This window comes from Mastigoproctus giganteus, chromosome 10 (genome assembly GCF_048544385.1).
Source record: "Mastigoproctus giganteus isolate SK-2022 chromosome 10, ASM4854438v1, whole genome shotgun sequence".
NCBI classification, from domain to species: domain Eukaryota; kingdom Metazoa; phylum Arthropoda; class Arachnida; order Uropygi; family Thelyphonidae; genus Mastigoproctus; species Mastigoproctus giganteus.
The window spans coordinates 47233880-47260454 of NC_143584.1; the positions used below are offsets into that span (position 1 = coordinate 47233880).

Consider the following 26575-nt stretch of genomic DNA (forward strand, 5'->3'; position numbering starts at 1 on the left):
TTACCCCTAGGTCTTTTTCATTCTCCCACTACCCTGAGTGTAGTACCATGTGATGTGTTGATACATTATTCTAGGGTTACTGCTACCCATATGCAGTACTTTACATTTGTCAATGTTAAACTCCAGTTGCCACCTCCAAGCCCATCTGCTCAACTTTTCGAGATCCTGTTGCAACAGCATACTATCATTACTGTCATTAACCCTGCCAACCTTCATATCATCTGCAAACTTAGACATTAACCCTGATATACCTTCATCAATATCACTAATAAATACCGAAAACAACAATGGGCCCAACACCAAACCCTGGAGGATTCCACTAATAACATTAGTCCACTGATAACTACTGTCTGTCTTCTCCCATTCAACCATCCTTTTATCCATTGTAGCAACATGCCCTTAATGTCATTCTGCTCCAATTTGTACAATAGTCTTCCATGTGCCAAAGTATCAAAAGGTTTCCTAAAATCCAAGTATATGATATCAAAATTATTTCTTGCATCCAGTCCTTTTTTTCCAAGTATATGATATCAAAATTATTTCTTGCATCCAGTCCTTTTTGACCACATCATAGTATCTAATCAAATTTGTCAGAGAAGACTTCCCCTTAACAAACCCATGCTGTGTCTGAAATATAACTGCAGTCTTATCTAGATGATCCTGTTAATCAGTGACTCCATTATTTTCCCCGCAACAGAAGTTAAAACTAACAGGTCTATAATTATTTGTGTCACCCTTTGATCTCCCTCTGTGAATTGGAGACACATTTGCACATCTCCCATCCATCAGCACGTCCCCTGAGTCCAAGGAAGCTTTCATAATTATGGCTAAGGGTTAATTATCTTGTCTGATATATTACCCTGTAATGTATCAGACAAGATAATTATTCATCAAAACAAGATTAAAATTATTCACACACACACACACACACACACACTTCCCTATATATGAATAATTTAAACTATAATACGGTGTTGGAATCATTGCTCTTGCTCAGACTACACAGATGAATAGGCATAAATGCATAAATTCAAAATGAGGAAGGTTGCAACATAGATGTGCAGAAATACTGCTATTTGGATGTGCAGATTGCTGGAGCAAATTGCCATCTGACATTGTTGTAGTTTGAATAGATTCAAGGAAGAACTAAAACTACTACAGTGGATGGATAGGTGATATGGGAAATGTTGTTTTTTTTTGTTTTTTTTTTGCAGCTGTATAAGCTTGCTTTATTGCATTATTTGCTATTGCTGATATATATGTAGAGCAAGCTAGCACATATATGTTGCAATCCAATAAAATTTGCATAAGTCACGCAGTTTTAACTTCCCCTCAAAAAAAAAAAAAAAAAACATAAAATGCTTTTTTTTTGTATCAGCATGTAACTATTTCAAGGGCTTATGCAAATACAAGCTAGTATAAATAAATTACATAAATTAGGCAACTGGAAGGTATTGTGTATGGGCAGCAGTAATTCCAGAATAACATACTAATTAAGTAGTACCACACTTAAGGTGGTGGTGGAGAATGAAAGAGACCTAGAGGTTAGCTGGGCAGTCCAACAGCAGTACAGAAGGGCTATTAGAGGAAATATATAAACAGGAAATTTTACAGTAGGAACAAGGAGGTGATTAGCATAACGTATATGGCAATGGTTATGTGCAATCTTGAGTACTTCATACAGGTCTGAAAAGCCTTGTATTAAGAAAGATGTAGAAAAGATTGGAGAGAAGGGTAACCAGATTAGTAAAGAGCACAAAGGAGTACTCTTACCACAAAAGATTTGTTCTGAAAATTGCAGCAAGTAGACCTGACTGAAGTATGTAAGGTTTTAAACTGAGCAAATTTCATGATTATGGCATTCTAACTCTTCCTCAGACAATACACACACACACATGGAGATATAAATTTAAATTGAAAAAGACTAGCTGCAGGATAGATGTGGACAAATTTGCTTCCGGTCAAAGAGAATGATTGTTGGAGCAAACTACTATCTGGTGTTGTGGAAGTGGTAGCTTGAATAAATTTAAAGAATTACGCATTATTATTTGAATGGAACAGATGATATGGGTAGTGTCTTTCTTTTTTTTTTTTTGGCTGATGCTGTGTATACTTGCTTCCGTGGATCATTTTCCAGTACTTATAATAATAATAATAATAAAATTCAAATCCATCCATTTCTGTTAACTATGTGTCAAACTTAAGTCAATTAAGACAAAGGCCAAATACTATAGGGATGCTAGCTGAGCTAACTAATTACAAAATACACAATTATTAGGGTGAATATTATAAACCAGTTAGATAGGAACAAAGTCTGACAGACTGAAATATCATTAACTAAAAATATCAAAATAACTCAAAAAGGGTATCACCAACAGAATGATTGCACTTTTTTTGTTCTACTGATTCAGATGTTAGTATACAGTCAAACCTCCCAAATTCGGCCACTCAAGAATCAACAAATTTTGTTCTTGAATTGGACAGTAGCCAAAGCTATGTATGAGAATTGATTGTGCAGGTTAGAGATGTCATCTCTGAGTTGTGAAAGTATTTAGCACTCTACAGAAAAAGAGAGAAATTTGTTATATTGTGGAATTATCTAGTTAAGTGACAAAGTACTCAGTTTCATGATTCATACACGAAGTGTTAAACAGAAGGAATGATTTGCAAAACATTCTTCCTCTTGCTGAGACTACACACATGAGGAGGCATAAATTTAAGTTGAGGAAGGATGGTTGCAGGACAGACCACTTGCTGAGTAAGAAAGTGTGTGTGGTTGATGCTATATAAGGTTGCTTTCTTGCAACATTTGCCACTACTACTACTGTACAATGGATGGCATTCAATTTTTAGATAACTGTGGAACTCAAAGTGCAGAATCTGGTGAATCAGTTATATCAATCTTTTCACTTTTACCATTTATAAAATTTTCCATACACATTAACAATGCATTTTGGAAGGAGAAATCATTTACTTTTACCATTCTTTTCATTGTATTGTACATTTTTTTCTTCACAGAAAAAGTAAAGAATACACATTTGCAGTACAATAAGTTTCAGTATACAGAAATGCAATATTTTTTGCTACTTTTTTTTTTTGTAACAAAACCACCAGAAAATTCTCAGATCTGTCAAGGATCAGGTCCCACTTTAAGATTTGGGATGTTTAACTACATATATACTTTCAGCTGAAACGTGGGAAAGGATAGGGAATATTCAAAAGAGTTAGTCATTTATCATTTATTATTAGCCATATGGTGCAAGGAAGCCTGAGGCTTATGCTGCACCAGCCAAAAAAAAAAAATTCCCGAGTTACCCTGAGAGAGAGAGAAAAGTAGAAAGGAATCACCAAGAAAGAGAAGAATGATGATATCCAGCTCAGGACCCTGGGTGTGCAAGCCCATACTTACCAGATGTGAGTCCATGGGGTAGTTACATAATACAGTCAGGTAAGTGCAAAACAGACAGTGCTGATTTAAAAAATGTCTACATTAAGCTAAATTATTCTGTATTGTTAAGAAAGGGCCTGCATATCTGAACACTGGATGACCATCTTCCCTCAGAAGGTAAGAATATGCAAAATAACTGTCCTATACCAGTGAATCACAAGGGTTTGCATTAGACTTGCTAAGAATCACAAAAATACATTGTTGCACCTTTATTTATTATTTTTAATTGAAATACTAAGAAAAGCATTTCTTCCATATCACTGCATAAATCGCAACAATATGTGCTGTCCAAAATTTGTTGCAACATGTCTGTCCAACTTCTCTTTTTGTTAACAAAATCATAATCAGTGTGTGTCACACAATCAAAATTCATTTTTTTATTAGAAAAACACCAATTTCATGTTGGTTTTGTGCAATCTTACTTTCACACATGTTTTTGATATTACAGCAGTATTGTAAAAATTTTTTTCACCCTTTATTTGAAAAAAGGGCTTTAGTAAAGAAGCTATTTTACATATTTATGTTGATAATTATAGCAGGAGTAGAAATGTCATTATATATCATGAAATTCTTCCCAGTTAACTACTTAAACCAAACATGCTATAAAGAATATAGAATGAGAATAAATTTTGTGAAGAATAAAGCTATAATGGTAGGAAGGGATGAAAATGAAATAATATTAAAACATATAACGGAATATTTCAAGTAGATAAATACAGATAATTGTGTGTGGCAGTTATCTGTATTTGCAATTAATGGCAGAAGTAATCAGAAAAAAACAGAAGCAATTAGAACTAGAAATGAAATGGGTAAGTGCATTTGAGAAAAGGAAACAAAGAAATTTATGGGGACTGGATCATGGGCACTAAAAAAGGAGGATAGTAGAAGAATTGAAGCTTTTGAGATGCAAGTCTGGAAGAGATCTGAAAAGGTGAAATGGCTAGTTGGATGAGAAAACACCAAGGAGAGCAAAAGAAATGAACAAATGATAAAAGCCATAAGGAAAATAAAGAGGATTGGACAGGTATTTAGGTGGAAAGAGTTTAAGAGAAGGAGAATAGGAGCGTTGGATAATCTGATAGAGGCTGACGGTATCATAGGCTGAAAAAGAAATGGAAAGATGATTAAGTTCTGGCTGTCATAGACCTGTCACAGGGTAGACAACTGATGATGATAATAATAATACGTAAAATAATTTTTTTTTTTTTTTTATTTATTTTGTTTTCAATAATACTGCTTATGTAAATCAATCACAGAGATGAGGCTCTTGTAACACCTCAGGGCCCTAGATACATGCCAACTATTGCCTATTTAGCAATTCTGCACTCCACATCTGGAGTACAGTACTGTTCAGTACTGTACTCCACATCTTGTGTGTTTAATGATACAAAACTCGCCGATATCAGTCCAACAGATCAAAAAATATAAGTACACCCAAAATGTTCAATCTTTTCTTAATGACTGTATATAACCCCTACCCTAATCTTTAGTTAAACAAAGATTAGAGCCATATAACCTTAATCTTTAGTTAAACAAAATCAATAAAACATACTTTTCACATTAGTGCCTTAGACCAAATCTGAATTTAGAGAGCGAAAACATACCACTTCACCACCAAAAAAAAATTTCCACTAAAGTAATGCTACGATTACATGCAATATTAATGCTTAGAGTGAACAATGCAATCAAATGAAAATATCATGAAAAGCTGACAAGACTGCTTCTCCCTGACAAGCACACAGCAGAGGAAAAATTCTGCAGTCCCCACCAGATTGCCAGCACTGCACATTTAACAACCATACCAAACCAGCTTTCAACCCAACTAATTCCTTGTTCTTATGATAGTTTCACCAATGGCATAATGCCTGCTTTACAAGTTATCATTAAGTGCTACAGCAAAGTTTACTCTTCCATCAACAGGCATCTCCACAGAATTGGCTCTAAAATAGCGTACAATTTTTAAGACCAGTGTTCATGATTAGCATTTAGACGGAGAGTGATAATGAAAATGTAGCTAGGTATTGCACACTTCTATCGTCCATCTAAACTCAACCTTGTTCCCCACCTAATTCCAGGTGACTATTAGTATTGACCAATGATGCAAGAAAACAAGCTTATAAAGCATTGTCTAAAAAAAAAAAAAAAAACACTTCCACATCACCTGGCCAATCCCTCCCATAATTTTTCTAGTTTCTACTTGAATTTATTCAAACTATCCATGTCCACAAGAACAGGTGCAGGTTTGTTCCAACAATCAAATACCTGCTGGCTGAAGGTAAACCTCTGCACATCTATCCTACAACTACCCTTCCTTATTTTAAATTTATGCCCCTCATTGTGCATAGTCTGGGCAAGAGAAGAATGCTAACTGTATTGAGCTTGTCAATCTATTCAAAGCCTTAAACACCTCAATCAGATCATCACACAGGTGTCTAGTCTCCAGATGCTGCAAATATGCAGAACTGAAACCTTCGGCAAGACCACCCTTTTGTTCCCTTCATCAATCTCATTACCCTTCTCCGCACACGTGCCAGCAGATCTACACCATTCCCAAATTAAGGCCTCCAGACATGGATGCAGTACTTAGGATGTTGACTAACCATTCCCTTGTGCACTGGAATAATTACTTCCTTATCCCTGCTAGCAAAATTCCTGCATATTATTGACAAAACCCCATGAGCTGTCCTGACAGCCTATTTGAACTGCTCACAGAACTTCATATCACTGCACAATTACCCCAGCTCTTTTTCATTTTCCACTAACCGTGTGGTACCACACAGTTAACTGTGCGTGTGGTACCACACAGCTAATATGTTAATCTGGGATTACTGTTACCAATATGCAGTACTGTGCATTTGTCAATACTGTTAATTTGTTGCAGCAGCATCCATCACTACTATCATTAACTACCCTACAAACCTTTGTATCATCTGCAAACTTAGACATTAAGCCTGATATACTCTTTAATATCATTAATAAACATAGAAAACAACAATAAGGCCAGCACTGAACCCTGGGGAACTCTAATAACAAGTCCAAAAGGAGCAGTGTCCACTGATAACTACCCCCTGATTTCTCCCATCTCTGATGGTTGAATGGTAGAACATCGGTAAAATGGTCAAGGCTGACAGTTTGATTAAATTCAAAGGTAAACTGGATAGTTACCTGTGTGAGGAGGGAAGCATATAATTTATACTTCTTATCTACTTGGTGGTGGTTTTTTTTTTTTTTTTTGACAGGGCATCAAAAGCCTGTGGCTTCCTTGCACTATATGGCAAAATCTATTACTTACTATTACTGTACAATGACTGAAGGAATTTCTAATGTCCTCATCAATCAAAGTAGAGGGAGCAGCATTTTCCCTCATGAGTTTTTCAGCTCACACAACATACAAACCAACCAATGAATAAACACTTGTACAGACACAAAAAATAGCATATGCATTAATCTAAATTTTTTTGAATTTGTTGCTGTCAGATACATCATGCATTCCAGGCTTCCATGTTAAAATGGCCCTGATGTAGGTTTGTTTGTTTGTTATTTGGGAGCATTAGCAACTAAGGCCATATTGCTCCGGAGATATGCGGTAGTCATTCCCTGACCTTTCCGCATCCTCCGTATTTGGTGGTCACGGGCTCGAACCCCGGTCTGATCAAGAAGCGTGTGCCACGCACTGCTGCTCCTGCCCACCTGGCTACGGAGGCGCCCCTGATGTAGGTACATTTTCTACAAACCGCATGTCCACTGGCTACACAATATATTGCAGTTATCTCACCTTATAAACTTACTTGTTATCTTATAAGCTGGTCATGTTGATGGTATGTAAAAGGTTCAGGAAATAAATGGACAGTTTATTATTTCCTCGGGTCAGTCCACACATTGATCATATTTAAATGTTTTTATCCAATGGTTTCTAATTTATTTTCTTTATCTTCTTACTTGTCTAACTTGTAATAAACTTGTCTAACTATAACAAGAAGCAATACAAGTGAAAACTAACTTTTTCTTGATATGCATAAACTTTTTGAACATCCCTCACTATATCATCATACTGACATAATATTATTAACACTTTTTTACAAATTAAGTTTGCGTAAGCAAACTTAATTTGTAAAAAAGTATAACCTATATAATTATTTACAAACAATAAAAAAAAAATAAAATAATAATATATCCCAAAATCAGAGCTTGAAATGGAAAATTTATCAAAAAAGAATGCTCAATACAATCTTAGTTTTAATAATCAAGTAACTACATGATATTGCTGCTGCATATGATGAAAAAAAAAGTGTTCCAGTGCAATCCAGACCATTCCAAGCCTGCATACAATACAATTACAAGCAATATGCTTTTAAAAGAGGAGGCACCAGTATGCCAAAAATACTTGTAATATAATATGCATATATATCCAGGACAGAATTTATCCCTACACAAATGGCAATTTTTTTTTCTTTATTTCAGGCAACACACAAGTTTATATTGAAAAGGGAAATTTTCAAAATATATCTGAAAATTTGCATTCAGCCACATAGTAATTGATTACTGGAATAAACTTCCACATTGTGGAAATCGGTAATTGAATAAATTTAGAAAGAGATTGGACAAATTATTAGAAGGAACAAGCCAATTAATTGAGTAAAAACTTTATTATTATTACTTTTTTTTTCTTTTTTTTTTTTTTTTGGCTGATGCTCTATAAACTTTGCTAATACTAATTTGGGAGAGCCTGTAACAACTGCCTAAGACTCTGCTGCATTCGTTGGGATTATCTTTTCAAACTTAAGCCAGTAGTACTTAGGATTTTCCTTTAGTGTCCCAAAAATTCCCTTTATACACATTTCTTCCCATTACATAAAAGAGAAAATGTATAAATTATTTACAGATCCCAAATTAAAATATTTGCACATGTTTAAACAAAAAATATTAATCCGTATATTATTTCACAAGTATTAATACTCAACACAGTGATATAAAATAGATTTAAAATATTTATGAAACAAAGATGATTATCTAACTAATACATGCATTAATCATATTAGTTGTATACTTTTCCTACGATTACTTCCTTTCAAAGACCTAATTCCCTATGATATATGAAAATATGTCACACAAAAATTACAAGTCGCAAAGTGAATAAAAAAAGGCCAGAATGATTTAAGTTAATTCATTTCTTGCAACAGACTGCTGAAGCATTTTTAATGCTATTAACCAATGGCCGAGTAACGTTTTTAAAGTAATAGCTAAACGATTTCAATCGTTATATGGATTAAGATACATATCACCAAGCAATATTCCACACATCATTGATATTACGTCTAGAGTTTTCTTCCAACTTGGAATTTGGGAGGAGGTAATGAGAATCTACACTCCCAGGAGCGGTCCTAGGGTTTTCATTGAGATACTTTTATTATTATAAGAGAATATTATTATAATAAAAATTTTGAATTTTGGCGGCCCCAGACATTGGCGCCCCTATGACCTGCTCGCCAGACTTACCGTGTTCCATGTAAGACCAGAAAACTAAATCAAACTTTTTTGTTTTTAATTAATCTTCATTGCAACTTGATAAATACCGTTGTATATTCAGGAAAGCTGCAATGTGCCATTAACAAAACAGAAGCCAGAGAACAGAAACGAACTACAGAAGTAACTTACTTCCTTTAAAAATTACATAAGTTCACCTGAACATGACTTATAGGTTAATCATCAGTGTACTAAAGATGTGGCTTGCATATAGTAATAGTATGAAATATATATATATATCATACTACTACTATATTTCAGAGCCAGTCAACAGTTCTGGTATTGCACTTCCAAACTCGACCTAAATATACAGCAATCGACGACTAATAAATAGCAGCGATTCATTTAATTCCTGCTTGGCTTTAGAAGAGGAGGGAAGTTGAACTAATACTGGAGATGTAAAGTGGTTGGACAGTATGTAATATACATAAAATATACTGCTATCACAATTCGAAAGACCCTCCCCACTACCTACCTGCTGCGTCAGAGTGTCCAGAAATACTAAACAACTATACGCAGTTTCTGGAACCCAACCGACGGACCAGCACACGGACCATATGCTAGTATGTAAAAACCACAGTCGTAATACTCTATGGTTATGAAAAATGAATTAATAACTACTACAAAATACAGACGAATGAATCCGTTTAATTACCTCTCTCCCCCCAAGTTAACGGAATTTAACTGTGTCTTTTCTGGACATAAATGAATATAATTTAAAGTGGTTTAAAACTTTTTGTGAAGAAATTGTGGGCAAAAATGTTCATTTTCGCTTAGTAGGGAATCTAACAATTTTATCTGCATTAGTTGTGGTGCCAATAGCACCACTCGAATCTGGTTCCCAAGCCTTATTTGGGTAACCACCATAGGTCCAACTACGGGGTTGCTCATGGGCAGGTCCAGCCTTTATATTTTGAGGGCGATAGCAAGGCGGCCTGTCAATATAAGCCAAACTGGCAACTGACTACGGTGCTAAAATAAAATAAAAAAACCTGAAATATAGGCATATACGGTATCTACTCTTGGAATATGGGAGGAGAGAGGAGCTAATTCCATGGCTCGACTTGGAGCATCACTTATTCGGTAACTAATCCATGGCCGCTTCTAGATGACCGCATATGAAAAATGTTTTTTTTTTTTTACTGATAATCATGGGTTGAAAAGGAAAATGTTAGGAAACGGAATATGATTGTTAATAAAGCATCCTATTTTTAATAATCATGTATGTAGATGATCCAGGACGTTCATATACTGTACTAGATCATAAAGAATGTTAATACCCAATATCATTCCGAAATGATAATTGGCAGGAAGACAATATGACTGAAAAGTACAGTATGTGGCATTACTGATATGCGTGTAACGAAACCAAACTGAACAGCGTTCCGGTGCGCGGCGGCCCATTCTGGAAATAATCTGGGAAAAGGTGGGGAGATGGGTAATTACCCCAACTATTCTCCCCTGATCCTTGGATCAGTCGCCTCCAGGTAGTGTTTTGGCCTCCTGCTGGTTCTAAATATTTTTCAGGCTGTATTGTCCTCCTCTCCCTAAAAAAGGACAAGTCAAAACTTGTTCGGTTCTCCACAGCCAGTATTGCCAATTGCGCTCGACCAATATTTAATTTCGGCTGAGGAAATAAATTACAGTAAAATAAATTAGATTAATAATTCTGGCTTTTTTTTTTTTTTTTATTGATCAAGTGGTTTACTCGATCAATATTTCATTACTGTCCCCCAATCAACTTTTTGTAACCACAAAATTCGCAGGGGAGCACAAATCATTTCGTTATAATGGATATTGCCGAAAGTTATTTCAAAAGAATCATTATTTGATAAAATAAAAACTCTTACTGCATTTTTATGATATGTAAAAGTATTAATTTCTGCTTTATTTTAGTTAAATATTTTCTTTAAAAACAATAATATATAAAATTACTAAATAGTGTATTACAAACCGAGGATTTAGTGTCAAACAACATTAACTACGAAATCATTTTGTAGTGAACGTTTTTGTAATTAACCAAGAAAAAGTCATTTGACATTTTCTTAGTTAATCGGAAATGTCCTTACAGCCCAAACTAAGAGTACTAGAGAGATACAGTTATATGACATGATATGCATTGTCATATACTGTCATAGTTTTACTTTATACTAAAGTTGTCTCAGAGAAAAAATGCAATTTTGTAGTTAAGGTTGCATGATATTAAACCCTCGAAATTTAAAAATATTTTGTTCTGCCAATTTGAAAGAATAATAAATACAACACGCATTCAGGTAGATACAATGCATTGTTATTTTTCGCATATTTAGTTATGTCAAATTTTGTTTTTAATGCTTAAAATTTTGCCCCGGAAAATTCTTATTAAATAATTTTACTTCAGTACAATCTACAATAAATATAGTAAATGTGTGTTCAGCTTGCCAGCTGAATTCGATCACATTGAATGTAAACGGAAGATCTTGAAATCGTGGAGAGGAGGGATAAAAAAAAAAAAAAAAAAAAAAAAAAAAAAAAAAAGGTTTTGTTACTGTCTCGAATCAGCTTTTCGTATATTTTCATCGATTTGAGCTTTTTCTTTTTTTAATTTATTTATTATTACAAAATCAAGGAAATAATAAATAAGAACACAGGTACCCAAATTCACGAGCCCTTCCTTTTTTTTGTGTGTCTGTGTAAAGTTGACGGAAAGCTGTTCCTTTGCATTCCTATGGGAAGAGCTGATTCATTTAGAAACGTAGAGGTTATACACAATTCTTTTGCCGCATTTTTTAATTAAAAACTGATACTTTCCTTCAAGCGAATGCTCCATTCAGCAGAGCTTGGATAATTCGAAGCTGAAGGTGCATCAAAATTATTTAGAATTAAATAATTTACTTTTATAAAATAGGAGATTCAACGGGCAGAAAAATAATTCGAAATAACCAATATTACGAATTATCCAAACTCCACTGCATAATTTTTCAAAAAGGTTTCATTGTAAATATTTCATAGGTACCCTTTTTCGGGCCCGGAGGCAAAGAGCATGCCCCTACTTAATTAATGAAAATTGCAAAAAGAGGAGACAGCCAAAGACGCCGTGCCTCTAAAGGGTTCGGGCCAGGAGGCAATTGCCTTGCCTGCCTACATTGTAGCTACGCCACTGATTGTAAACCAAATACATTTTAGGCACTCAAACAAGAAGCACTAATAATAAGGGAAGTCGACCCGGAACTAGGAATATTAGTTGTATAGAAAATTTCGTTAAAAGTATGCGTTGTAGTGGATTTTACTGTATTTAAAGAGAAATGTTTTTATGTGAAATAAAAATTCAAGGCAAAGGCTGGATTATTCAGGCGCAGTCTTTCAAGGTGTCGGGGATAGAGGCCTGCGCTGTTCATTTAATTTCATTAGACCAACACCTGAACATGCTCCGTATTGTTTCTATCAGCAATCCGACCCTTACTGTTTCTACTCGCATTCCGCAAAACAAATACAAAAAATGACATATTAAAAAATGCAAAAAGCAATCGTCAACAATATTAACATTTTTATTTAGAAGACTAAATGCACGAGGCATAATATGTTATGGGTTGAAATTAACTATATAATATTGGTATAATACACCATAGTTTACCCATAAGTTTAACTACATAAGTAGTGTTAAGGCATCGTTTGATTTTATCTCATATTGTGGCTACCTTCACAACGAGATACCAGGTATTGCAACACTTCCAATAAACAACGCACCGTTTCGGAGCTTGTTGGCTCACTCACCGGTGGGCGAGCAGGTACCCTGGTAATGCAAACATGCCATCACGGTTGTGAAGTTTTACTTATGTGGTTAAACTCATCGGTAAACTGTGTGTATTTACAATATTTTTTTTTTTTTTTTTTTATACAGTGTATAGTGCCTACCAACCCAAAGGTCGCGGGTTCTAATCCCGCCTTCGGGCTTGGATATCACGATGGTACTGCACTGTCCGGTTGGATCTCACGGCCACGATACACGAAGGAAGCAGGAAAAAACTGGTTCCTTCGTGTATTGCTCACATCAAAGGATAAAAAAAAATGTATAATTAACATTTTTATTGTACGTAATACACAAAAATTTTTAAAAAACGTTAAACAGAGAAAATATATTCATAATTTTACACATTTCTGCTATGCAGAAGAGGATAATCATCAACAAACAGTTTCCGAGTCGAACTATTCTTCTCTCTTGGATTAGAAATCCAGCTGCAGAATACTTTCACTGGGTACACTGCTGACAGGAATGAAACAATCCACGGCTGCAACTTCGAGGGGGGGATTTTTCCCCACCACTTCAACAACTGAAAACGTTCATTAGAAACTGGTATTGGAAATTTCATTGCGATATAATTTTGATTTCGTCCGGTGGAAGTTCAATATTTTCATTGCTCGAATCTTCCACATCAAAGAAATCGTCTTCCTTCCAACTTTTTATTTCTGTCGAACCTTTAAAATTTCGGTCTTTCGGTGGCAATGAATTATTTATAAAAACTGGAACGTCATCCACCCAAGAACTGCAAAATTACATGAGAACCAACCGACATTTCGGTTAGTCCGCGGAGCTTCGATCCGATGCGGGACTCTTGTGTGAGACCTAAACCAACATGATGGCTGTTGCTTCCTTCCTAAGCTTATTTGAGGCTCTCAAAAAATGTGGGCGGGGTACCCAGTCTACTTAAATCTGGCATTGCCAGTGGATAAACAAATTAATATCCATCCATCTAAACCTATATACAATACGGTACGCGAAATTGCTATTAATAAATTATTTATTAATAAATTAATATATTAATTACATTTTCCGATACTGTAAAATGATATCTTAAATATGGTGAGTATCATCACTTTAATTTCTTAAGAATACGTGCATAACTTTACATCCATGTCTTAGTAGCAGACGGCTTGAATTTACACATTCCATTTGGCATATGAAAAAGTTTTGCAAGCGTAGTAGGTCACGTAGGAGGGAGGCCAATCAGATGGAAGACCTCTATCTCCGATCGCAGTCGTTAGAAAAATATTTAATAAAATATTTAATTAATCAAAAGATTACAACAAAAGGAATAATATACTTAAGATGTCATATTTTTATATATAAAGCACACTTTAAAAAAACTCTTTCCAAGCTGGATATTTATTAAATTTATTTTCATTAATATATTTCCTTTCTTCGTGACCCCACTTCTGCAGTTGGCCATCACTGCAGTGTTACACTCAGCTGATTTTACGGTCTACTTCCATGCTTAATGTCTACTCAAAACAGTTTTATGGGTACCAGGAAACGCTAGTACAGCTATATGCCGAAAAAAAAAAAAAACACACTTTACGGAGGAATAAATCATTTAACATAAGTAACACTTGTTTTCCTAGATAATGTAAACACCACTTTCTTATATTAAATCAGAAAATAAAGCTTCACACCAATCCACTCACCCCCTTTTAAGTGCATCGCATGTACCAAGTTTAATCGATCAAAAATTTACCCCCTTTCAACATGCACACCAAAATTCATTTCCACCATGCGCATCGGCAGAAATGGGAACAGGTACTGCAAAAACAAGAAAATTACACTGCGTTATATAAGCTGAACTATGAAGGAAATACAATACAAACAAATCTGAAGCGAACACATCATAGTAAGAAGTGAAAAAAAAAAAAAAAACGCAACGTCGCGGGGTACAAGCGAACTGCTCTGGAAACACCCCTAGGGATTAAGGGAGGGATGAAACATAATCCAATACAATATATTAATTACATTTTCCGATACTGTAGTCGATAGGAGTTTTAGCAAATTACGAACTATATCTATGAAAAATCCCTATTTGTATGAACCATATTGAAAAACGCCTTGAAAATGGCACCGACTCTTCAGTTTCATCCAAAGTATTGCACCGAACACGAAGAACAACTAGTAAGACTTATTAGTAAAATGAAAATTACGAGTACAATTTTTTTTTTTTTTTTTTTAATTTTCAGTGTTTCGGAAAATTCATTAAGTTCCGAAAACTGTTAATGTTGAACACAGTGCTGTCAGAATATGTACACTAAAATATTGTTTTATGATAATAAAATCCTAAAAATTTGTTTTATATTTTTATTATTTTAATGAAAAAATTTCCAAATTAATTAATTAAAACTTAATTCTTTCTTCTAAGATCAGAAGCATATTTGATAAACAAATTTTTTACCCCATCAGTGTTTCAAGCTAGTATTACTACTTGCATCCAAATTAACATTTTATCTTGGAGTATTTAACCCATTTAATGTGTATTCACCACGCTCCCAAAGTATACGGACACCAATATTTTCGTAGACCACTGAAAGAAGTAACTCATATACCAGTACAGTATAAGAAAGATATGTAAGCGACCATACGTACCAGTTTCGAGAACAGCCGGGGAAATGACTAAGTGCCCTTGAACTTCACAGGAAGGGGAGGGGCCGCGAGCGGATCAAATGTGTGGGAGTGAGTAAAAGAAAGAACTTGCGCAGAAATTATTTTGACTATTCTTTTACTACAGTTAACCGTTATAATGGTACAGTATTTCACATTTCATGTAGTTTAACAATTATTATGAGTCGTAAATTCTCAAATCAACTTGTTTACACTTTATTTCTGTGCTCACCTCATTTCCCCATAACCTTCAAAACATTTATAGCAAGCCTCCAATTAATTACTTCAACTAGTAGGCCAGTACCCTATAGTAATCCACTATAAAATTACGGGAAAATACTTCTTTTCCTAAATTCCTCAGAAATTTTAGAATGTCATTCTAAGTTGGATATCACATATGAAGTAGTAAAAATAAAGAACGATAAAAGCTATTCGTTACTAAGTGGATAATACCAGGGGCCCACGTCTGGTGAGTATGGGCTTGGCACACCCAGGGTCCTGAGCTGGATATCATCCTTCTTCTCTCTTGGTTATTCCCTTCTACTTCTGACTTGTTCTCTCTCTCTCTCTCAGGGTAATTCAGATTTTTTTTTTTTTTTTTTTTTTGGCTGGTGCAGCATAAGCTTCAGGCTTCCTTGCACCATAAACTAATAATAATAATAAATTCAGGGCCGTGCAAGGCACTTGGGAACTCGTATGCAAACGGAATTAAGGGTGACGTTTATTTATGTTGGGACTTTTGATGGCTTTCTTGATTGGAACCCCTAGATCGGGGCCCTGGTGAGGCGCATCTAATGCCCGCTTCCCATTTGCACGGCCCTGAGTGGATTGTTCTGGCTGCATAGAAGCAATTAGTACTTCAGAATAGCCCGCAAAAGCCTACTTAGTATATTAAGCCAAATGACATGCGGATTTTTTCTGCATCAGCCAAAAAATAATAATTTATATTTAATTCATAATGTAGCTGAAATCTGGGTCCATTTAAGCACAATTTTGGGCTCCCTAGATTGCTGCAATACAGGGAGGCAACCCAGGATTTTCTCAATGGGTGGGGGGGTACCTTAGCAGTTGAGGGGGTTAATGCATTATTCCGGAGAATCATTAAGCTTTAATCAAGTAACAGTAGTAAAAACAAAAAATAATAATAATAAATCCACATTATTTTGATCATAAGGGGTACAGCTATAGCCTTTATATGGAACAGCCCCGCCGGAATATATAAGCTTTGTTTACCAGCTTCGTCCCTCCCCCGCCCAAAGCAATTGGGGGAAGGAGTTGACGGCTGGTTTTGTATGGCTGTTGAGATAACGTGAGATTAGTTTCAGAAATCTGTCAGTGGAAGGGAACAAAAAAAAAAAAAAACAGATTTTGTTTCACCTCTGCACAAGTGGATCTTTCTTGTTCTATGCCCTTGGCTGATGAATCTACGTGTATGGGAGTTTTCGTACACTTCAGTTAAAGCCTCAAACACACCATAGCCTAAAGAAATCAGAATGGCAAGCTGTAATAGGCGTTACTTGAAAGGCTCGTCGGGGATAAGGATACGGTTAAGACCAGTGCCGTACGTAAGTACGAGCGGCCGCCCGGGAATGTAGAGAGTCTGAATTCCGATATTTTAATTTTTTTAAATATAAAAAATAGCTGTGTCCATGGGCGCCGGCAGGATATTTTACAAAGTAGTGCATATGAGAATATAAATATTTGTTCAACAAATTTTCGAATACCTACAATATCTTATGTTTCAATAAACCAATGAAAATATTTAAAATTGTGTACGTATTACTTCGAAGTCCAAAGGTGGTATCTACTTGCACAATGCTGCCGGCGCCCATGGTTGTTTCTTAATTAACATAATACTTTAATTTAAAAAAATATATATTCAATATTGCCTTATTTACATTTGCAGTAAATTTATTTATTTTATAATCAGATGTTAAAGTAAATTAATTTTTCCATATTTCTATTATTTAAACCTAGTTTTAATGCAGCAAAAACCCACAATAATGGAAATTCACATTTAAAACTGTTTGCTTTGCTCTGAATGTAACGATATCAGTTACGAAATATTACAACTGCAATGAAATCAAGGAACAGGCCAAAGGAAAAGATGCAAAATTGCAGTCTTAAATACAAGGTTTGTTAACTTAACAGAAAGTTTCTTGTATTCTCTCTATCTTGTGAACTCCTCTGACCGGATTATAAACAGAAATTTTATTTATTTTTATTTTTATTTAAATTACTTCTTTTAAATTTATTATAAGTGTAGTTGTTTGGTATGAAACATTAAGTATTATAAATAAAGTAAGTAAAGCCATGCAAAGTACTGTAGTACACTTGATACGAACACTGCAATTACTGTATATTGAAAGAAGGTGCTCTTGATCAATTAAACGAATTTAGAACATCAGGACTTAAATTGCGCATGGATAAAGCCACAAGAGCCCAGCAGCAATAGAGCTCCCAGAGAACACCTACAAGGAACTCCAGAAAGTCGCAATCCTGGACAACTGTAGGATCAACAGTAATAACGGGCCATACTCATCCTGTGCACTTGGTACTAGCACTCGTCAAGGGGGGTGGAAACGCACCCATCAGGGAGTAATAATAATATTAACACCAATTGACATAATGATATGTAAAGAGTATTGAAAAAGTATCTCTAATTATAAAAATATTCCAAGTATTTCTTTTCTAATTCACAGAAGAGTGGTTAGAAAGAGGAAAAAGAAAGTTTACAAATTCAGAAGTATTACGATCATTGTCCATGAATTTTCTCTGAGTAATGCAATTTACAAAAGTCGTTGTTATATCCAGCGATAACTAACAGTATTCACACCCCAATCAACTAAAAAAGAAAGGAATTCACACACACACAAAAAAAATAATAAATAATAATAAATAAATCTTACCGAAAGCAGAGTGCTCAAATATCCAGTTATCGTAGTAAATGAGCGAACATGTACACGTCACTGCCGGAACACCAGCTGTCACAAAACACACATTTCATAAACGACATAAATGGGCAACCTGGGCACAACGCGACAAATAACAAAAATGAAAAGCTAGGTAAGAATGCACTTCTTATTGCACATCCTCTGTGTGGTTGCATTGCATGTATTCTTTATTCATATGCGGGAAAACTGTTATCACTAACTTCATTTTCCGTGAAGGACGAGACATTGGCCACTCGTTTGAATAAATTCTATGTTCAAATTCCGTTGGCAACTGGAGAAATTTCTTAAAAGCCGAGTGAACTGCTTGTATCTCTATCGGTTTGCAGGATTAAAAACTATATATAGGTTGGTTAAAGTTCTTCCCATTTTTAAAAATTAAAACGATGAGTCATATCTAAAGTGACCAGATCCTTAGTATTCCATTTGGGGAAGGGGGTTCAACCCCCCTAGAAACAATATACACATATTTTTAAAAAATTTTATAAAAAATATTCACATACAAAATATAAATTATATACATATGCTTCTTTGAATTAAACTTATAAAATAAAATGTCATACTTCATAAAAAAAATAGCCCATATTTGTTTTTTGTTTTTTTCCACAGAAAGGCTGAAATTCAGTACACGGTACCTCTCGTGTTACGCTACGCAACGAACAGAAGGTTGCGAGAAGGACGTGAACTAAGAAAAAAAAAAGTTGCAACTAGAAGAAAAAAAACACTTATTAGAGGGGGGTCATGTTTTAATCGATTTTTATTTATTTTTAGTGAAAAGGGTTAGGTTTTTTTCTGTGAAATAATAATAATAATACATACTCCTTTTAACAATAAAAACAAGAGAAATTATATAATATAATTAAATATATTTTTCTGCTGAGTGAATTTTTCTTAATAATTCGTAAAAATTCTTCACAAGAATTAGCAAAATTTCACTTAAACTGTAGTATTGCTTTTAGCGTTTCTATTTGTGTTTTTGTTGACGTACACAGTTTATTTACTACCGAAAAAAACTCTTTCCGTACCATTGGTTCCCGGCAAACAAAATGCAAATCATTTGCATTATGTTTGCCATTAATTAAGTATGGCGGCTACATGTCCAATCTCGGACAGTTTGCAATGCGGGGAAAACGACTGACATCCGGGACCGTCCCGAATAATCCAGGACGTCTGGTCACTTTAGTCATATCGATTTCTAGCATTGTAATCAGTAATATGTGGGATGTTTGAACAATAAAATAGTTCTAAATTTGACCACCAAGGATCAAATGATTTATTCATTCCAATAAAAAAAATTAGCCTTTGAATTCATTAAAAAAGCATTGATTCTGGGATTAGTAAATTCGAATGTTTACTCGTCTTGGTCTTATTCTTAAGATTACGGGTTCAAGATAAAAAGTATCTGTAGCCCCAACTTAAGTAACCAAGTCAAGTCAAGTTCGTTTTAAAATGTTGCCTAAAGATCAAACACTTTTAATTAAACGTTATTACACGAATGATGGTAGCATTATTACAACCCTTAGAGAGTATCAAAGACAAAAATGCCTCAAGACCTTGTTCGAGAAGACCGTATTAAATATTGTAATGTATTTCAAACAAGGGTACTTAACTCGTTTTAACTTCGTAAAACAAGGGTACTTAAATCTTCGTCCATCAGCATTACAAGAAGTAATTCAAAGAACTGATGAGATGCAACAAGCTCAAATTCTATGAGATTATCTAGTGCTCGCCATGCATCTCGTGTGACTCGTACTCCAGGGAATACCAATCTCGTGTGACTGGTATTCCCTGGAGTACGGTATGTAAAGCCTTAAAAAATAGGCCCTCCACCTGTTTCCCTATAAAATCAAACATCTGGGTCGACTGTAACCACAAGATTAGCAGAACCATCGTGATTTCGCCCATAGTAGATGATTGACATTTATGGGTGAATGAAGCGAACTTTCACCTTAACGGATCTATATCAAAATTGTCAAATCTTGGCTGAAGAAAATCCTCATATGCATGTTGAATAGAGTTTATCAGATTTCCTCGTTTCCGGGGTATGTCCTAGTTTTTACGGCGTCCTCTGAGATTTTACACTTGCGTCCTAGTTTTTTGTAATTTTAAAAAAATCATAAAATGAATTTTCATTAAATATTCTGTGCGTTGCACCTTCGGTCAATACAACAGAATAAATAAAAACAATGTCCTGGTTGCATTAAGTGGACTGTATTATTCTAAAATTACACAAGTGTACTGTACCATCATCATTTGTCTAACATCTACCATCTTGGGCTCACATCTGCTGAGTATGGACTTGACACACCTAGGGTCCTGAGCTGGATATCATCATTCTTCTCTTTCTTAGTGATTCCTTTTCTTTCTCTCTCTCTCTCTCTCTCTCACAGGGTAACTCGGAATTTTTTTTTTTTTTTTTGGCCAGTGCAGCATAAGCCTTACGCTTCCTTGCACTATATGGTTAATAATAATAATAATCATCATCATCATTTGTCTAATTTATAAAATCGACGATAGTAGATTATCTGACCAATTTATCAATTGTACGGAATTAGAAATAAAATGAAAAAAAAAAATACTGTGAATAGTATTTTGTTGGTTACTTATAATTTGAAAATGGATTGTAAAACATTTTATAATTACTTCTTACTGAAAATGATTGGCAGTAACGATAACTATGTATTGTAATTTTTTTAGTAATAAATATAATATTTAAAATGGCCTCGTTTCGTCCACGTTTTAAAATCTAAAAATGTCCTAGTTTTTTCCTATTTTATCCTAGCTTTTGAATTCTAGATCTGATAACCCTAATGTTGAGGAATCACTCTGCCCATTAGAGGTTGCATTATGGTGTGGATTTACGGTACAGATCCTTTCATTAGTCCCTTTTTTATTCGGAACCATTAACAATCAAGAGTATTTTGAGACATGCATGTTAATGGCATATGTCTTAAGGCATATTATCTCACTGTGTATACCAAAATTATCCCAGATATTAATGTGAACATAGGGGAACATAATTTTTATGCAGGATAGCACTACACTCTATATTGGCAATAATGCCAAAACAGTTGCTACAAGAAATATTCACGAAAAGCAAACTATCGATCACCATTTTCTACATCTCTGGCTAGCAAGATAGCCTGACTTCTCCTGGTGGTCAAATTTCAAACTTTTCATTGTTTAAAAAATTTCTGTATACTCAATTCGACTAATTCAAGTTTTTAAAAGTGGGGAAAGGACTTTATAACCAGCGTGTGGAGAGAAGCAGGAATAAAAACCTACAACCCTTGCTAGACTTGCGATCAGAGGCGGATTTAACGGCGGGCGCACCGGGCACGCGCCCTGGGCCCCGACTTCTGAAGGGCCCACGCAAAACCCCAACAAATTAGTTGAACATATTAGTTCAAAACTTTGTGATTATTATTATGCTATTATTAATTATATTATACATATATTATATTCAAATTTTATTGGAAATAAAACATTAATAGTACATAATATTTTTTTATTTATTTAAAAAATCGGTTAACATGTATTTTTATTTTCCCTGTCTCTCTTTTTTTAAGGGGCCCAATATTTTCTTCTGCGCCCGGGGCCTCAACCAACCTTAATCCGCTCCTGCTTGCGATGCTTACCAGGGCAAACCTTGGTCACGATGTGAAAAATAAAATTAATAATAGTCACGAAAGTCCCTCCTATATAGGAGGAACTTTTCGTGTAGGTGTGTGACAACAGGGATTTAGTCAATTGTGCTAGCCGAAGAGGCTTTCAGTCAGTGATTTAGTTTAGAGTCTGAGGCACAAGATAAGAATCCCCAGTAGCCTGAAGGGCGAAGGCGACTGATATGCACGAAGTTTTTTTGAACCCACTCTGCAGCCAAACTTTATATCACTTAATAATGCAAAATCTCTTTATTAAGGTTGTGTACCACAGTTGAAAAAAGTGACACGTAACGAAATTAGAATATTTCCCTCATCTAAGTAATTCGTAACAAAGATAAAGCAAAGGAGAAGAAAATTTTTCCTGAATAGACAACAAGCAAGCTATTTCGATTAGCAAGATATTCGGTAAGTGAGGGCTCACAGCGAGTGCTTTGTGCATTTATTGAGAATTTCATTCAATCCTAAATGTTACTTTCACTTATTTAAATATTTTCAAGAATAATTTTAAAAAGAAATAATTCTAAATTATTTTGAGATATGTAATACACTTATTTTTTTATTAATGAAATTAATATAAATTTTCCAATGAGATTTACATAAACGCTAAAACAATAACTGGGCGAAAGTGTAAATAAAGAAGCTCTTAATACGTTTTCCTGTTAAAAAGAGAAAGAAAGGCAAAGCAGGACAACCAAAAATCAGTTCTCTTTCTTAAAGAAAAATGAGGTTACAGTATAGTCATTGCAAAAATAAATTGGTGATTTTTTGTTCATTTATAACTTACATTACATTGAAGTTTATACGAAGAAGAAAAACAGTTGGCGACTCAAAAACACGAAATGTGTGTGTGAGAGAGAGAGGACGCAGGACGTACTCGAAATGAGGAATGGGTTGATTCGCCAACTGTTTTTATATTTAGTAATACTTTTATACTTGATTTTTAAAAGGGATAAATGTGAAATTAACCTATTTTCTCTGTGTTTTTTTTTACGCACATTTTTTTCCTTATCTTTCACGCAATACATACGAAGGGCCCCGTTGTTCGTCGTTTTGGCTGTCATCGCGGTTCTAGGTTATAGCCACCAGGATCAAAATAACGCGTTTTATTTTATTTTATTATTATTAACACATGATGATTAAAACTTAATGATTCGTCGGAACATGGTTTTAGTCCCACTTGTTAGAAAATCCTGGCACCGCTACTGATTCTTGAGGGGCGGGGAGGGGGGTTAGACTGGGAAAGAAATGCACAAGGAGATATTCACCTCCACGGAGCAACTTGGTGCTGCTAAAAAGGTAGAGGTGAGATTGTGATTGGTCTCTGTAGTATTATATATTTCAAACAGTAATAACTTTTTGGAGTCGGACAGACTGCGATACCATCATAGCCTCGGGAGAAAGCAAATTTTTGTTGATTGGTTCTGGTTTGTTTATTTTGAAAACTGGAGATTGAATAGACAGTGCTTGGTTTGATTGGCTGGCTGTTAACTCTCTGGAAAGTCTATCCTGAATTCTCTGGGACCTCCTGATGCTATCAGAACTAACTCTAGATGTTGGAGGTGGTGAGGAATGGGTAACAAGGCGGGAGATCTGAGCAGAACGAGACCGGAAGTATTTCTTGGGGTGGCATTTGAGGTCGTGAAGAGGAAACAAGGAGGGAGGGAAGGAAGGTGAACCAATCAATGTTTCTGTTCATGTCGGCACTTGGGCTGTGTTAAATGGCCAGGCTTCCATGTGAGCTCCAATTACAGGGCCCCCATTGTATTTTACAACTATCATCTACAAATGCACGTAGCATGTGTAAATTAATAAATAAACGTGCGAAGTACAGCGGCTCTCGAAAAAAGAAGCAATTTGCTCACTTCACTTCAGGTTTTTCTATTTGTCGGGACCAGTGCGGTCGCTGAGGAGGGAGATTTTTTATGATTGTTGAAGATCGTCCAGCAGGAAGCTCACAATTTATAGTTTCGCCACTGCTAAACAAGTACACAAGACTGCCAAACACATCCAGTAGTATGTGGGTTAACCCCTGGCTTGTAGCCGTGAAGGGTATTGTGTACGGCATGTGCGTTCTGTATGCAATAAAGAGTTCTTCTTCTCTTTATTTCGTGAGGGTAAAGTACTTACACTTATTATTATTATTAGCCATAAGGTGCAAGGAAGCCTGAGGCTTATGCTGCACCAGCCAAAAATTTCTGAGTTACCCAAAGACAGAAGTAGAAAGGAATCACCAAGAGAAGAATGATGATATCCAGCTCAGAACCCAGGGTGTGCCAAGCCCATACTCACCAGATGTGAGCCCCTGGAGACAGAATATTGTAGTTCTTCCCGCCCCTCCTTTCCGTGCTTAGTTGCGTTAGCTTTGAACCATTGTTGTGAAGGTGCAGTTCAATTTTTTTTTTTAAAGTGAGCTTTATACACACAAAAAATTGCAGCAGTCTTATCTCAAATATATAATCTTGCAGAATTTGATATCTCAAAGAAATCAAATGCTATATACTTCAAGACTAAAAAATTAAGTTCCGAATAATCTTGTTTGGGGGGCGGTCCAACCCACCAGTCAATTTATAATACTGTGAGCCATGTATACAGTTTTAACTGTTATGTCCCCCCCGGAACTTAAAATTAACGTTAAAATTAACTTTGACTTTTTGAAATTAAAATTTTTTTAATTAACTTAATTTTTTTGCTAATTTCAACGGAATTCGGTGTGAATTTCGTTGAGAACAATCAACTTTATGTACTGTAGTTGATAATCAGTTTCTAATATTTCTCTTTTCTATTTTTTTTTTTTTAGAAAAAATAATATGTAAACTGCATCGTTTCCAATTTTTCTTTAAGAGATAAGGACGCCAGGTGACCACAGAACAGCTATCGATTTTCACATATCCACAGTTTCTGGTTTCGCGCATTCGCGTCAGTTATTTCAAAGTAGATAGACAGGGTTGCTGGATGGTTTCAATAAAAGTACCTGACACATATGCACACACTAACTTATTCTAGTTTGACAAAAAGAAAAGAAAAATCGTTATAGTAAGAAATACTATAAAATATATTGGAGCTAAAGTGAAAACTTGTTCACCCAGACTGCGCAGCTTTTATCAATTTTTTACACTAAAAATTAAGGCGCGCGCACACACAAACACACACAGATTCAACACGAAAACTGTTCGGGTTCTTCTGTCTATTGAAATTCATATTTCATGGAAACTTTATTATTATAATGATGTGAGAATAATAAAGATTACAGGTTCTATCTAAACAGGAACAATGTTTAAAAAATAAATTTATTTTATTTTTTTCAATAAATATTTAATATATAATTTATCTTTGCATTTAATAAAATTTTCAGTTTATTAAAACTCAAAAAAACAATTATAATGACAACAATACTTGTACCAGGGGCGGTCCCAGGTAGGTGTTATAGCACCCCCAATCGTCAAAATGTTTTTTTTTTTAGTCTACATGGTGACTAAAGTTTATTAATACAACTTAATTAGCAAATACGGAGTATTTGCTCAGTTTTTTTACAACTTAATTACACACTAGAGGTTAGTATTAATACAACTTAATTAGCAGTTTTTTTACTGTTGTAAAAAACTGAGCATAAAAAATAACTTAACACCTGTCAATCCTATCAAGAGATCGTAGGATAAAGTAATAATAACCAATTATATAATATAAGTGACCTTGTCATCATTAGTACAGTATTGCCAAGGATATAGCTCAACAACCACTTCTCCATAGCTCCCTATCCTCAGCACTCCTCGTCATCTTCCCATGAAGATAAGTAAATTATATTACGTGGAGGGTATGTAAATTATATTATATGGGACTAAGTAAATTACATTTATTAACTGTTAACAGAACAAATCGCATTTTCTCCCCATTATTTGTGTTCCGCTTACATACCTTCGAAGACTGCTTTCACTGGATCTGGTAAAATACTAGAAAATATTCAACTATTGTTTTCACAATTACATATATGGATATAAAAATGCATATATATATGCATTTTCATTTAGACAAAAGATTCACTTCATTATTGGAACAGGTTATTGAACCTGAATAATATTATAATACCATGAAAACAATACTAAAATATAGCACAATTCTTTGAATAACTTACAGTATTTTCAGTCGAGCAGAAAATTACACCTGAAATACAAAACGTAATTCAGAATTTAAGCTTGTCTTTGGATGAAGAGTCTCTAAAAAGAACCAAAACGCCAGGATGAACAATATTTAAGTGAAGAGAAAGTTGTTGCGCACGGTACCATCAACAAGCAAGCCTGGACCGGTTTGTAAATTTTACCTTTCACCTGCCCTTGAGGTATACGCTGTTCCTGTCAATGCCACTGCAGCTGTGTGTGTGTGTTTGAGCACGCGGTCACGTGTATTGAAACATGGGCTATGTCATACCAAATAAAAAGATATGACATAAGCTTCATTTATATCGATGATAATCCATTACATATCCCCTAAAATCCCTATAAAATGTCAAAATGATGAATATTTGATAAATATTTAATTAATATTGTTTCCCAGTAGCTATTTGAGTTCTTGAGAAAAGCAATACTTGACT

General features: G+C 34.9%; 1 protein-coding gene across 2 annotated transcripts in view; it reads right to left on the minus strand.

The window, feature by feature from the left end:
• The window catches only part of LOC150079019 (UDP-glucose 4-epimerase-like), a 121108-nt gene extending 94900 nt beyond the window's left edge, over positions 1-26208 (minus strand). The window contains exon 1 of one of the 2 annotated variants that reach the window (XM_090383885.1): positions 26120-26208. The gene's annotated coding sequence lies outside the window, so the exon portion shown is untranslated. Of the gene's footprint in view, positions 1-9446; positions 9527-26119 lie in introns of those variants that run through there. The other variant, XM_090383886.1, reaches the window with a different exon arrangement.
• Positions 26209-26575: the final 367 nt, after the last annotated feature.